The sequence below is a fragment of the Mobula hypostoma genome, chromosome 21, assembly GCF_963921235.1.
Source record: "Mobula hypostoma chromosome 21, sMobHyp1.1, whole genome shotgun sequence".
Classification (NCBI taxonomy): domain Eukaryota; kingdom Metazoa; phylum Chordata; class Chondrichthyes; order Myliobatiformes; family Myliobatidae; genus Mobula; species Mobula hypostoma.
The window spans coordinates 158,538-172,300 of record NC_086117.1 but is presented as its reverse complement, the minus strand read 5'-3'; the positions used below and the strand labels follow the sequence as shown (position 1 = coordinate 172,300).

The following is a 13,763-nucleotide window of genomic DNA, read 5'->3' as shown; positions in this document are numbered from 1 at the left end:
TCAATAGGGACTGAAGAAGTACTGGAGGAATGGAGGGTTGCAAATATTGTTCCCTTGTTCAAGAAAGCGAGCAGAGATAATCCAAGAAATTACAGACCAGTGAGTCTGACTTCAGTGGTGGAGAAGATCCTGAGAGGCAGGATTTATGAGCATTTGGGAGATATAATCTGATTAAGGATAGTCAGCATGGCTTTGTCAAGGGCAGATCGTGCCTAATGAGCCTGAACTGAATTTTTTGAGGGTGTAACAAAACACGTTGATGAAGGTAGAGCAGTGGATGTAGTGTATATGGATTTCATTACGGCATTTGATAAGATTCTCCATGCCAGGCTCCTTCAGAAAGTAAGGAGGCATGGGATCCAAGGAGACCTTGCTTTGTGGATCCAAAATTGGCTTGCCCACAGAAGGCAAAGGTGGTTGTAGATGGGTCATATTCCGCATGAAGGTTGGTGACCAGTAGTGTTCCGTAGGGATCTGTTCTGGGACCCCTCCACTTTGTGATTTTTATAAGTGACCTGGATGAAGAAGTAGAAGGGTATGCTAGTATGTCTGCTGATGACACAAAAGTTGGGGGTGTTGTAGATAGTCTGGAGGGTTGTCAGAGGTTACAGTGGGACATCGATAGGATGCAGAATTGGGCTGAGAAGTGGCAGATGAACTTCAACCCATATAAGTGTGACGTGGTTCATTTTGGTAGGTCCAGTTTGAAGACAGAATATAATATAAATGGTAAGACTCTTGGCAGTGTGGAGGATATGAGAGATCTTGGGGTCCGTATCGATAGGACACTCAAAGCTGCTGCGCAGGTTGACAGTGTTGTTAAGAAGGCCTGTGGTGTGTTGGCATTCATCAACCATGGGACTGAGTTCAAGAGCCGTGAGGTAATGTTACAGCTATAAAAGACCTTGGTCAGACCCCACTTGGAGTACTGTGTTCAGTTCTGGTCACCTCACAACAGGAAGGATGTAAATACTATCGGGAGAGTGCAGAGGAGATTTACAAAGATGTTGCCTGGATTGGAGGGCGTACCTTATGAGAATAGATTTAGTGTACTTGGCCTTTTACCCTTGGAGCGATGAAGAATGAGAGGTGACTTGATAGAGGTGTATAAGATGATGAGGGGCATTGATCGTGTGGAAAGCCAGAGGCTTTTTCCCAGGCTGAAATGGCTAACACGAGAGGGCATAGTTTTATGGTGCTTGGAAATAGTTATTGAGGGGACACCCGACATCCCCTCAATAACTATTTCCAAGCACCATAAAACTATGCCCTCTGTTTTTCACACAGAGAATGGTGGGTGCATGAATGCACTGCTAGCGGCAGTGGTTGAAGCGGATACAATAGAGTCTCTTAGGAGCCTCTTAGATGGGTACGTGGAGGTTGGAAAAATAGGGGACAATGCGCTAGGGAAATTCTAGGCAGTCTGTAGGTTACATGATGGACACATTTTGGGCTGAAGGGCCTGTAATGTGCTATAAATTTCTATGTTCTATGTATCGCAACCCGTTGTCTTTAACGGTAACCCAAAGACTACTGGCAGATCATACAGCTTCTACAGAAAGCCATTAAATGAAATACCCTACAACATTAGCAGTAAAATCTTAACCCATACATAACAGAAAGTCAGTTCACAAACTTGTACAAAAATTTGACCAAATCCCTTGGTATGACTTTACAGAACTAATTCCCAACTACACGGTAGGGATTTTGGGCACTGGTCTCTGCCGATATTGTCTCGTTATATGCTGCATGTTATAACTGTAGCTTCAATAAATCTTTTATTGCTATTGTCTCTCCTCCAGGCATTGCACCTTGAAGTTTTCAAGTTAGTAGGGTAAAGCTACTCACTACATTTTCCACTCTTTAACAGTTGATGTCCTCAGCTTGTAATCGTTGCTGTGTTTCTCTGCTTGTTCGATCTGTGTCCAGCGCTGCTCTGCCCTCGCATAGCGTTATAAAAAAATACTCTTTTAAAAATCGGTAAACCTTGTTTTCATCCCTCTGCAGGTGGAACTTTCTAACATTACATCTCTGGTTTTAATTATCCTGGGTTACATGGGGTTTTCCTGACTCTGAGACCACCTTATTCCACCTTCCACTTCTTCAGTTTCAGACATTCCTTGGGATCCTTCCTGTCACCTTGGAGATGCCTCTCCCTATCTATTACTCATGCCTTCCGCACCCAAGGTCCTCCTCTCACTTGACTGAGCTCAGCTTCATCCCCAATTACTTTGGAGCCCAACTTCCCTTCATTGTCCAGCTGCAAGTCTGCCTGTCCACTGCTAGTTCTTCCCACTACATCCGAGTTAGTGTGGGGAGGTTTGGGAATCTCATCAATTATTGGGGAGTTTGCATAAGATAACATATACCGCACTCCCATTTCCTTGTCCTCTGAATCCGTACAGCATTCAGCGGTTAGGTTTCTTCCAGGTTTCTCCACTGATTGTCCTTTTGATCTCCCACTTCACCTCAGAGTCCTCCTGCTAGGTGTAGAGTCCATGTCAGGCTCTGGGTCAACACACACCTCTTGTCCTAGAGGTAAAAGCTGGTTCTTGTGGAGAATTTGACAGGGCCATTCCCATCTTCTGGCTTCACCTGGAAAGCTCACACATTTGGCATCTGATTCTCCTCTACATAAGGCATAGCCACCCAGCAGTCAGCCAACATATGCTCCCCTGGTAGCCCCAAATTCCTTATTAGAACTCTGTCTCCGGGTATCAGATGGGAGAATCTATTCTTTTGATCATATCTCCTCGTTTCCTTGATTCTGTTTGGCAGCAGAGACTTCCGCTAGTTCATAAGTTTGCAATTCCTTCTTCATGTCAGACACATACATAAGATAGGTCTTCTGTGGCAAGTCTTCCCCACCAGTCTCAAAACTACAGGCAATCTCGTTACGCACCCAAACATTAAATAGTATAGCAAGTATTGAGTAGCTTCATTCTGTGTACAGTTGTAGAAGTGGACTATATACTCAATATGCTGACTCCATTTGTTCTTCTTACTGATATTCAGGGTTCCAAGCATGTCTAGCAATGTCCAGTTGAACTTCTCTGGCTGAGGATCACCCTAAGGGTGGTAAGGCATAGTCCTCAACTCTATTCCAAGCATACCCAATAACTCAAGTATGAGTCTACTCTCACAATCCATTCCCTGATCGCTATGTATCCATCTTGGAAGTACATAATGAATATACTGTTCCCATAACACTATGGCCACGGTTGATGCCCTCAGATCCTGAGCATATCTGGTGTAGTGATCAGTAATAACGAAGACAATCGCAGTGTTGCTGGAATCAGCTCTGGAGGTGAAATCCACACCTACTAGATCAAGTGGCCCCGCACTCTCTAAATGGGATAATGGAGCAACCTCCGTCGGTAGTGTCTTTCTCCAAATACATTGAATGCATGACTTACGGTATTCTTTGACCTCAGGCTTCTTTCAGCGTCAATCGAACTGATCTCGGACCAAATCATAGGCCTTGTTAAACCCCAAATGACCTAAATCACAATCCCCTGATGCTTCTCAGGCAGAACCAACTGGGAATGCCAAGGCCTGTCTGGAGGAGATGTGACCCTTTATAGAACCTGGTTCCTCAACACAAGTTTGTTCCATTCTCTGAGCAGGAGAGGTATGGCAAGGTGTTTTGTTTTTTTAACTTGAACTATATTCCCTTCCGCAATAGCTGACCAAACAGTACCTATACAAGAGTCATCTCGCTGAGCTGCTGCCACTTCTCCAGGACTCGACAGGCAATTGTTTTGTATTCAGACTGGTCAAGTTGCAGTGAGCCTGAGCTCCCAAATGATCCTGCCCTAGGCTTGCCTCTGATTTCCCCATGGCAGAAAACTGGCACATTGCTTTAATTCCAGTACAAGAACACTCTCCTTTGCTGTAAATTTCTATGTACAACGTTCTATGTAGTTCATCGTCACTTTGTTGACCCCCTTGCTAACCTCTCCTACGTCATTTTCTAACCGTCCAATATCCACTCTTGCCTCTCTTTTATACTTTTTGTATCTGAAGAAACTTTTGGTACCTCTTTAATATTACTTACTTTCATATTCCATCTTTTACTTTCTTAATGACTATTTCAGTTGCCCTCTGTGGTTTTTTTTTAAAAGCTTTGACTTCTCTTGTTAGCCACAGTTGTGTCATCTTGCCTTTAGAATACTTCCTCCTCTTTGAGATGTATATATCATGTGCCGTCCAAATTGCTTCCAGAAATTTCGGCCATTGCTGTGCTGCTGTCATCCCTGCCAGTGTTCTTTTCCGATCAATTCTGGCCAACTCCTGTCATATCTTTGTAGTTCCTTTTACTTCACTGTAATGGATTGATAACCTACACTGGTTGGCCCTAGTGAAGTGCAACATCTCGCACAACTGCATTAAATTCCATCTGCTATTTTTCAGCCTATTTTTACAGCTGGTCCAGATCCCGCCGCAAGCTGTGATGGTCTTCCTCGCTGTCCCAGATCTGATCAGTTAATCACATTATCATCCAGATCGTTGATATAGTTGACAAACAACAACGGACCCAGCACTGATCACTGCGGCCCTTCACTAGTCACAGGTCTCCTGACCTGCCGCTCTCTGGTTTCTCCCATAAACCAAATGTCTAATCCAATTTACCCTTCGTTAGTCCTGACGAAGGGTCTCGGCCTGATACGTGGACTGCACCTCTTCCTAGAGATGCTGCCTGGCCTGCTGCGTTCACCAGCAACTTTTATGTGTGTTGCGTTAATCCAATTTACTACCTCATTTTGAATGCCAAGTGACTGAATTTTCTTGACCAACCTCTGGGGGACCTTGTCAAGTGTCTTGCTAAAGTCCATGCTGATGACATCGACTTTCCTGGTAACTTCCTTGCAAAACTTAGACCCAACCTGCCATGCATGAAGCCATCAGGACACGTCTATCCAAATACTTATGTATCTGGTTTCTCAAAATACTTTCCAATAATTTTCCCACTACTGATGTAAGGCACACCAGCCTATAATTTCCTGGTTTGTTTTAGAGCCTTTCTTAAACTGTGGAACAACATTGGCTATCCTCCAATCCTCTGGTACCTCACTTGTCACTAAGGATGATTTAAATATCTATGCTTGGGCCTCAGCAATTTCTCGACTTGCCTCCTGCTGGATCCGAGGAAGCACCTTGTCAGACCCTGGAGATCTATTCATCTTCATTTGCCTCAAGGCAGCAAACACATCCTCCTCTGTAATCTATAGTGTCCATGAAGTTGATGCCATTTTCCCTCACTTCTATAGGCTCTGTGTCTATCTCCTGTGTGAATACAGATGCAAAAAATACATTCAAGATCTAGCCATCCGTTTTGGCATCATGCATGAGTTACTATTCTGATCTACCAGTGGACCAATTTTGTACCTTGCTATCCTTTTGTTCTTAACATTATCTGTAAAATCCCTTGGGATTCTCCTTCACCTTGTCTGCTAGATTAATTTCTTGTAATTCATAATCACCTAATTTGCTCCTACCTGCCTATATCTGCAATGCACCGTCTTTTTTTTCTTAACCAGGGCCTCAGTATCTCTTCAAAATGCAGGTTCCCTGCACCAGTTATCTTTACCTTTTATTCTGACAGGCACACACAAGCTTTGTACTCTCAAAATTTCACTTTTTGAAGGCCTCCCACGTACCAGGTATGTCTTTGCCAGAAAACAGACTGTCCCAACCCACACTTGCCAGATCCTTTCAGATGCCATGAAAATTGGCCCTTTTCTTTTTTTTTTAATTTTATTTTTATTTGGATAAGGAATTCACAATTATCATGTACTTTTTTCACACATATAACCTTTTCCATTTTTTTATATGTATAAAACTACAATTATTTATACATTCTTAAGTACACATTGAGATGATATAAAAGGAAAATAAACATTTAAATAGATAATTATGTACAGTGGTAAATCTAACCTATTAGGCTAAGTAATGAAATTAGTTGTTAAGAAAAATGGTAATAATAGTTTCCAAACAACCCTTCTGGACCATTTCCACTGGTCCAAAATGTTGCATACAAGCCTATATACCAACTATTGTAGGTGTTTATATCCCAATTTGTTCATGCTTGTTCCTGCCCGCAGACATAATTATCCAATCCCTATGTACTTATTTACTTAATTTTTTCATTTTTTTTATCCCTTTCCCAAATCTTTCCCTTTACTTGTGTTAATTCTCTATTTTCCAAAAAAAAACATTTAGACTAGGGGTGTTTACGTTAGCAATATTACTGTGTTGATGAGAAGAGCAATATAAATCATTAGGAGAGTCATCTAAAGTCTGCTCGCATTGGGGTTATATATTCAGTCCATTTATTCCAGATTTGATAAAATGTTTCTTTTTGAGTTCTCAGGGAGTAAGTCAACTTTTCCATTTTAAATATTTCCAAGATAATTTCGTACCAATCTTCTAATGTAGGTGGTATTGGATTTAGCCATTTTCTAGTGATTGATTTCTTACTTGCCGCTAAGAGGGCCTGCAGCAACTTTATATCTTCCTTCTGTTCAAGGAACAATACATGCCCCAAATAGAGCGTCTCAAAGTTCAGAGGTATCTGGGACCTAAGTACCTTAACTAATGTTCTATGAATACCTTCCCAAAATAGACTTAATTTAGGGCAATCCCAGAAAATATGAAAATGATTCGCCTCCTTGGAGCCGCACCTTCTCCAACACATCACATTTGTATCTTTATATTTTTCCTGATATGGGGTCTTGAAGTATCTTATAATGTTTTTCCAACAATGTTCTCTCCAAGTCAAAGAATTAGTCGAGGACCATTGAAAGCTGCAGATTTTCCCCCAAGCCTCCTCTGAAAGTACCAACCCCGCTTCTTTCTCCCACTTCTCTTTAATATACAGTGTATTTACATTTTTAGCATGGGAGAGTGCATTATATAGGCGAGAAACTGATTTACTAGGTATTGAACTGCAAGCCGAATTCAGAATCTTGAAAAATTCTAATTCTACTTTTGATAGGTCTGTATATCTACAACTCTGGTTAACATAGTTTCGTATTTGAAGGTACCTAAAAAAGTCATTATGTTCTAGGCCATGTTTGTCCTGCAGGATTTGGAAACTCTGTAATACTCTTTTATCTATAAATGAGAGGTAGGTTGTAAGACCTTTCTTTATCCATAGCTCAAATCTTTTATCTCCTCTGTTGGGAAGGAATTCGGTATCATATGCACACCATCTAAAGAGTTTTAACATGTTATTAATTCCACATGAATTAACCACCTTCTGCCATACTTTTAATGTAAGATTTATCCAAGCATTATTAAATTTTTCCAACTGGGCCATCAATCCTTTGTCAGCTATTGAGGCCTGAAGAGGAAAACTGTCAACTAATCCAAATTCTATTTCCTTCCATCTAGCCTTATATTCCCTATTACACCAATATAACAGAGGGGTTATCTGTGAGGCATAAAAATAATTTCTCAGGCAAGGAAGAACCATACCTCCTCCTTCCTTCCCTAACTGTAAGGTGTTATATCGAATTCTAGGTTTCCTTCCTTGCCAAATGAAGCGGGAAATCCATTTGTCCCATTCCCTGAATTGATTATCATCGACCTCCACCAGTAAAGTACGGAAAAGATACAATAACCGAGGAAGAATATTCATTTTTATAGTATTTATCCTTGAATTTAAACTTAAAAAGGGGATAAGATTCCATCTATGCATATCTGCTTTTATCTCTGAGATTAATGGCCCATAATTTACCTGTGACAGTGTTGAAAGATCCTTCGGCAGGGTTATTCCTAAATATTTTAATGATTTAGCTTCCCACTTAAGATCGTATGTATCCTGCAATTTTTTGGATGGTGTATAATTTAGGGACATAACCTGCGTTTTCTTTACATTTATTTTATAACCTGATATTTTCCCAAAGTCATCCAACAATGTAAACAATCCTATAAATGATTTTTCTGGTTCACTCAGATAGACCAAAACATCATCTGCGAATAACGCCACTTTCTGTTCAATCCCTGCCACCTTGATATCTTTTACGATTTCGCTCTGTCTTATTAGTTGGGCAAGTGGTTCAATATATAGCGCAAAAAGGAGAGGAGAAATTGGGCATCCCTGTCTAGTGCCTCTCTCTAAAATGAAGGAGTCAGAGAGGTCCCCATTTATCTTAATTCGGGCTGTAGGGCTGTCATATAGAGTCTGAATTACTTTAATAAACCTTTCTTGAAAGCCGAATCTCCCTAACACTCTGTATAGGAATGCCCAACTAACCGAATCAAAAGCTTTCTCAGCGTCCAATCCTACTACCATTGTCTCTGTCTCGTTCTTATTAACCTGTTCTAATATGTGCAGAGTTCTCCTTATATTGTCCTGTGTTTGTCTTTGTTGAATAAATCCAGTCTGGTCTAAATGGATTAGGCCAGGTAAAAGCTTTTCCAATCTGCGCGCTAATATAGATGTAAATAGTTTGTAATCTAAATTAAGAACACTAATTGGCCGATAATTGCCACATTCTAGTTTATCTTTACCCTCTTTAGGAATAACTGAAATAATCGCTTCTCTCCAGGAAGGTGGAGTTTCTCCTCTCTGCAAGATCCAATTAAAGGTGTTAAGTAGTAATGGGGCTAACTGTGTCTTCAGGGACTTGTACCACTCTGAGGTAAACCCATCAGAACCCGGGGACTTTCCAGCCTTTAACCTAGAGATGGTCACGTTCAGTTCTTTGACAGTTACTGGTTCTAATAAACTTTCATTTTGTAAATCTGTAAGTTTAGGTAGATCTAAAAAATTCAATACACTGTCTATATAGGGCTCACTGGGGGCCCGGGGTTGGGAGTACAGCTCTCGATAATATGTTTCAAAACTCTCTTGAATTTTCCCTATTGTACTCTCCACAAGCTTTGTCTTTGGATTCTTTATTTTATGAATTGTATTGTCTGCTTGTTGTTTTCGTAATTTATATGCCAATAATCTAGCTGATTTACCTCCTACTTCATAATTCTTTTGTCTCAGGTAAAGAAAATTTCTTTGAGTTTCCAACGTATAAATATCAATTTCACTTTGCAATTTCTAGTTTGTTTTCGATTTGAATTACTTTTGTTGCTATCTACAACTTGAAGTTGTTTTAATTTTCCTTGAAGGTCTGCTAATTTTTGTGCATTGATTTTTTTCATGTGAGTAGTAATGGAAATAATTTTCTCTCTCAGTACAGCTTTCAATGTATCCCATAATATCACTGGTGATGTTTCTCCCGTGTCATTAAGGTCTAGATATTCTTTGATTTCTCCCCTTAATCTCTCCATTACTTTCGGGTTATTGAGTATATGTGAGTTTAGCCTCCATAGTGTTTTCCTCATTTTCCTTTCCAGGATTAGAGACATAGAGACTGGGCTATGATCCGACAGATCAATTGTTGCAATATTACAGTTTTTTATCCTGAGTCTATCTGTATTAAAGATAAAGAAATAGTCTATCCTTGAATAGGCTGAATGAGGGAAAGAGTAATATGTATAATCTTTACTAGTAGGGTGTAATTCCCTCCAGACATCTATAATTCCCAACTCCTCCATCAATGAATTCACTTTTTTCGAGTCAGAGGTTTATTCTGAGTAACTATTCTTGAAGAATCTAATATAGGATTTAATCTAATATTAAAATCCCCTCCACAAATTACTACCCCTCGAGAACTGACCATTAGGTCAAAAATGTGTCTATAAAATGACCATTCACTACCTGGAGGAGCATAAACATTCAGCAATGTTATTTCTGTACCTTCTATTCTTCCTGTGATTTTTACAAACCGTCCTTCTTTGTCTCTAGTCTCTGAAATATGTTCATAATTAAGAGTACTTGATATTAAAGTAGCTACCCCTCTTTTGTGACTCAATTTATATGATGAATAAAATATATGCTTAAAGCCCATTCTTTTTAATTTTCCATGTTCAGATTGGCTCATATGTGTTTCCTGGAGGAAAGCTATTTGTACCCTCTCTTTTTTCAATTTAGACATAATCTTATTTCTTTTAATTGGATTCAAAACCCCATTAACATTATAGGAAATTATTTTTACCAATTCAGTTTGCATTTTTCTCTAGTAGAAAAAAAGCACTCTCCTTTTCTAACCAAACAGTAAGCAATCCCTTCTCAACAGTAAACCAAGACATATAACCACATCCTAGACATTTCTGAACGTATAACATTTGAAAATTTTTCCCGACTTCCCACAGTGAGGCCTGAGCACCGACCCGCCTCAGTTCAGAGGGATAACCTCTATCTTCACCCTGTGTTAGAGGGCCCTCAGCAGTTTGAATAATCATAGAGAATTTTCTCCTATTTATGTCTCGACCATATTGCTATCATTCAAGTTATTCCGCCTAGTTTATTTTCAGTTACCAGTTTTCATTTTACTTTTAAGTCCGATTTACTCTTTTCAGTCATTTCTGTTAATTAATCTGTATTCTCTGTACATTCGCGTCTGAATATTTGCAGCTTTTCCTTGTAGTTTGACACTCTGGTTCGAGTGGAGCGTCCTCGCCCCACTAACTGCCACGACTTCTGCCGAATCCTCTCCAGTAGCGACTCCGGTTGGGTGATAACTTTAATAGGTAGTCCCCGGTCCGCCAGGTCCAACGTTGCCTCCTCCACCGTAGCGTAAGTTTTTGTCCCTTCGTCGTAAAAGACTCTCAGCCGAGCTGGATACAGGGTCTGGAATCTGATGTTGTTTTCCTTCAGGACTCTCCGTGTTTCCGTATATTCCTTCCGTCTGGCAAGAATCCCCGGTGCGTAGTCGTGGTCTAAACTGATATTGCAGTTGTTCCACATGAAACCTTTCTTTTGCCATGCTCTTTTAAGCACCTCTTCCTTCGTTCTGTAACTGAGAAATCTGATCAGAATCAATCTGGGCTGGGCGCCTGCCGGGGGCTGTGGTGCCAATGCGCGGTGAGCCCTTTCTATCTGTAGGTCTTTTGTGGCCGGTATATCAAGGTTCTCTCTAAGCAGCTTCTCCACGAAGGGAATCATCAATCCGGGTTTACCTTCGGTTCCTTCAGGAACTCCGTAAATCCTCACATTTTCCCTTCTCGAGCGGCCTTCTTGATCTATTAGCTTCCACTGGAGCTGGTCTTGTAGCTTCAGCATTTCTGCTATCACTTCCTCGGCGTTTTGTAGCTTCTCTTCAATTCCAACAATCCTCGCTTCGGCTTCATCTATCCGCGAGTTAGTTTTTACTATTTCTCCTTTAATATCTTCCAGCTGTTTGCTGTTATCTTGTCGGAACTCGCGAATCTCTCCGAGAATCAAAGACAGAGTCACCGATTCCCCCTCATTATCTCCGTCCTGGCTTGCCGTGGGGGAGCTAGGCCCGTCGCCTTGCTGCGTCTCTTTATGTTTAGAAACATAGAAACATAGAAAATAGGTGCAGGAGTAGGCCATTCGGCCCTTCGAGCCTGCACCGCCATTTATTATGATCATGGCTGATCATCCAACTCAGAACCCCACCCCAGCCTTCCCTCCATACCCCCTGACCCCTGTAGCCACAAGGGCCATATCTAACTCCCTCTTAAACATAGCCAATGAACTGGCCTCAACAGTTTGCTGTGGCAGAGAATTCCACAGCCTTCGAAGCGGACTTTTTATTCTTGTTCTTAGACATCATCCTTGCCCCTTTTATTAATATAGTTATGCAATATTAAGTATTTGTCTAAATTCGATTTTGGGGCAGTTTACTTTCTTTTTTGTCGAGAGACCTTTTCCTTACGCCGCCATTCCCTTGATGACCCGGAAGTCCTCCCGAAAATTGGCCCTTTTCAATGTAGAATCTCAACCTGCAGACAAGATCTATCTTCTTGCATATTTATTTTGAAACTAATGGCATTGTGATCATTAGATGCTATGTGCTCCCTTGCACAAAATTCTGTCTCTCTAATAGCAGATCAAATATTGCACACTCTCTTGTTGGGACTTCTGTGTTGTGATTAAATAAACTTTTCTGAACACATTTGACAAGCTCTATCCCATCTACTCCTTTTACAGTAAGGAAATCCCACTCGATAAAGTTAAAGTAGCCTAGTCTAACAACCTTGTGTTTCTTGTAAAGTCTGCGATCTCTACAAATTTGTTCTTCTAAATCCCTCGGACTATTGGGTGGTTTGTAATTTAGCCCCATTAACGTGGTCATACCTTTCTTATTACTCGGTTCCACCTGTGATGCCTGACAGTCTGTCCTGACTGAGTACTGCCATGACATTTTCCTTGACTAGTAACGCCACTCCTCCTCCTTTAATCCCTCCTGCTTTGTTGCATCTGAAACAATGAAGCCCCAGAATATTGAACTGCAAGTCCTGCCCTGCCCTTTCTGCAACCAAACCTCACTAATGTCTACAATATCATAATTCCAGGTGTTGATCCACGCCCTGAGCTCATTAGCCTTTCCTACAATACTTCTTGCATTGAAATTAAATACCAGCAAATTCTGGAAGCAAACATCACACCGTCTGTAAAAAAGCTGAACATGAAAAGAGAATGGCTTCTACAACAGGATAATGATCCTAAACACACCTCAAAATCTACAATGGACTACCTCAAAAGGCGCAAGTTTTTGCCAGGGCCCTCGCAATTCCCCGACCTAAACATCATCGAAAATCTGTGGATAAACCTCAAAAGAGCAGTGCATGCAAGACAGCCCAAGTACCTCACAGAACTAGAAGCTTTTTGCAAGGAAGAATATGTGAAAATCCCCCAAATAAGAATTGAAAGACTCTTAGCTGGCTACAAAAAGCGTTTACAAGCTGAGATACTTGCCAAAGGGGGTGTTACTAAGTACTGACCACGCAGGGTGCCCAAACTCTTGCTTCGGGCCCTTTTCCTTTTTTGTTATTTTGAAACTGTAAAAGATGGAAATAAAAAAAAGTAACCTTAAAATATTGAAGAAATGTGTCATCTTTAACTTTATGCCTTTTGGAAATCAGGTCATCTTTTACTCACTTAGCTATTCACAGTAACAGAAATTTTGACCAGGGTGCCCAAACTTTTGCATGCCACTGTATTTCTTGAAATGGAATTCTTCAGCAAAATGCCAAGATCGGACAGGCTAGTTCTGTTTTCCCATAAGATGATGTTGTTCAGAAGGGACATGATTAAGGTACATAGAGCTATTATGGGTTTTGGTAGGGTGGACTGCAGGAAACTCTTCCTCATTTCACAGGTGGATAACAATAGAGGATACTTATTTAGGGTAAAAGGTAAGAGGAGTAGAGAATATCTGAGGGGGACCTTTTTCACCCAGTAGTAAGTCCCTGGAATTCACAGCCTGGGAGAGTGATAGAATCAGAATTGCTAATGACATTTATGAAACATTTAGACAAGTACTTGAATAGTTTAAGCTTAGAAGGCTGTGGGCTAAGTGGTGGAATATGGGGTGAGTATAAATGAGTGCCCACTGGTCATCGTGCATGTGATGGGATGAATGGTCTCTTGATGATTCATATTGTGGAAAGCTCATAAATGCATCTCTATAATTTTAGAGGCATTTTATTCCAGGATTAAAGGATATGAAAGTAATTTTGAGCCCATTACTTAACTGCAGAACCTTTATTCAAATATGAATTAGCCGTGAAGATTTTGTTGTAGTCTTAGGAGTATTAATTCTAGATTTTTTTTCTTTTCTTCTCTGTCTCTCTAACTCTCTAACTCTTTTTTGACCTCCCCTTTGAAACTTAATGGAACAAGCTGTTTTACTGTTTTTAATATCTCCTTTTATTTCAGACTTTTTTTTGTC

At 40.6% G+C, this 13,763-nt stretch overlaps 1 protein-coding gene across 3 annotated transcripts in view; it reads left to right on the top strand.

Annotated features, from left to right (window-relative positions):
- The window catches only part of nelfb (negative elongation factor complex member B), a 124,689-nt gene that overhangs the window by 49,822 nt on the left and 61,104 nt on the right, over window positions 1–13,763 (top strand). The window lies entirely within an intron of this gene.